Source organism: Microtus ochrogaster, unplaced genomic scaffold (assembly GCF_000317375.1).
Source record: "Microtus ochrogaster isolate Prairie Vole_2 unplaced genomic scaffold, MicOch1.0 UNK424, whole genome shotgun sequence".
Lineage (NCBI taxonomy): Eukaryota > Metazoa > Chordata > Mammalia > Rodentia > Cricetidae > Microtus > Microtus ochrogaster.
The window spans coordinates 11,132-13,298 of record NW_004949522.1 but is presented as its reverse complement, the minus strand read 5'-3'; the positions used below and the strand labels follow the sequence as shown (position 1 = coordinate 13,298).

At 40.3% G+C, this 2,167-nt stretch overlaps 1 pseudogene; it reads left to right on the top strand.

The window, feature by feature from the left end:
- Positions 1 to 339: 339 nt before the first annotated feature.
- LOC113455883 lies at positions 340 to 674 on the top strand (annotated as a pseudogene).
- The last annotated feature ends 1,493 nt before the right edge of the window (positions 675 to 2,167 follow it).

Below are 2,167 nucleotides of genomic sequence, written 5' to 3'. Positions count from 1 at the left end.
AGCCAGGCGGATCTTTGTGAGTTCGAGACCAGCCTGGTCTACAAGAGCTAGTTCCAGGACAGGCTCCAAAACCACAGAGAAGCCCTGTCTCGAAAAACCAAAAAAGGGGGCTGGAGAGATGGCTCAGTGGTTAAGAGCACTGACTGCTTCTTTCAGAGGACCCAGGTTCAATTCCCAGCACCCGCATGGCAGCTCACAACTGTCTGTAACTCCAGTTCCAGGGAATCTGACACCTTCATACCAATACACATAAAATAAAGTTAAATAAAAATAATATATGTTAAAAAAAAAAGATTCCTGTAATGGCTGCTTTCCGGTCAGGAGTGTCACTGGTGGTAACCTCTTAGCCTCGGCAGCCGGAGCTCCAAGGAGGGACTGTTTCACTTCGGATAGAATTTTATATACACTCTTGTTTGGGAAAGTTCAGCCCTCAAGAGCCCCACATCATGAATTCAGTTTCAACACAATTGATCTTAGTGTTTACTTCACTGCTCTTGCTTCTGCCTGTTGTTGAGGCAGTAGAGCTGGGGATGCAATTGCACTCTTATTAGGCATGGTTCTCAGCGTTACAGCGTGCTTGCTTGGGGATATACGGAAGAAAGCGAAACGGACAGATGTGACTTTGAAGGACTCTTCTGAATTAGACTTCACCCTGACCACACTGAAAACCATTGTGCTATGAAGGCCAAACCTGAGGTTTGATCTCTCCTGTTCTCAGCAAGAGGCTGCAGTTTAGAGGATGGTTTCACAATCTTGTTTCTCATAAGATGGGAGGAGATGGGGTGGGGTGGGAGTGGGGGCTTTTACAATGAAGAGTGCATGCGCTAATAACATGGCCTATTCTTTGTATTTGCTGCTTAGGAAGGCGGCCAAAGAGGGCTTCAATTTGCAGAAGTATTATTTCATACTTTCTAAATTGTTAAAGCACATGAAATTGGAAGAAGAGAGTATTTGCTCAGAATCTAGTAAATCAACATTGTTGCTGTATTAAGCACTGCCTCTTGAATTCTGCGGGAAACTTTTTCTCCATATTTTTTTTGTTGTTCTGTCTTATCTTCCTATTTGATATTGAACTTAGATATTAAATAGCCAAAAATTGAAGAAAAAAAAAAAGATAGGGCAAGGCCAGGTCAGGCACCCTTTCATCCTTTGCTTAAGGTCTTAACTAGGGTCATCCTGTCATCCTTGTGGATTCCTGGGAATTTCACTAGTTCCAGATTTCTTGCTGGCCCCATAATGGCTCCCTCAATCAAAATAACTTTTCCTTGCTCTCATCTTTGTCTTTTCTCCATCTTGACTATACCATACCCTCAAGTTCTCCTCCCTCTTCCCCTTCTTTCCTCTTCTTCTCCTTCTGCATTCCCTTTCCTCCCAACACCATGCTTCCAATTTTTAGGTGATCTTATCTATGTCCCCTTTCCACTTAGATCTATATTTGTTTATTTTAGGGTTCACCTTGTTAATTAGCTTCTCTAGGGTCATAAACTATAAGCTCATTATCCTTTCCCTTACAACAAGTACCAGCTTATGAGTTGTACATACCATGTTCATCTTTCTGTGTCTGGATTACCTCACTCTGGATGTTTTTTTTTTCTAGTTCCATTCAATTTCATGCAAATTTCAAGATGTCAATGTTCTTTACCGTGGACTAGTACACCATTGGGTAAATATACCACATTTTCTTTATTCATTCTTCAGATGAGGGTTATCTAGGTGGTTTCCAGGTTCTGGCTATTATAAATAATGCTGCTATGAAGATAGTTGGACAAATGTCTTTGTAGTATTATTGAGCATCCTTTGAGTATTTGCCCAAGAGAGATATTGCTGGGACCTGAGGTAGGTTGATTCCCAATTTTCTAAGAAACTGCAATACCTATTTCCAGAGTAGTTATAGAAGTTTGCATTCCTACCAGAAATGAAGGAATGTTCCCCTTACTTCACATTTTTTCCAGCATAAGCTATTATTGGTGTTTTTAATTAGCCATTTTGACTAGTGTAAGGTATTATCTCAGAGTCATTTTGATTTACATTTCCCTGATGGCTAAGGATGTTGAACATTTCCTTATGTGTCTTTTAGCTTTTTAAGACTCTTCTGTTGAGAGTTCTGTTTAGATCTGTACCCCAATTTCTAATTGGATTATTTGGTATTTTGATGTCTAATTTCTTG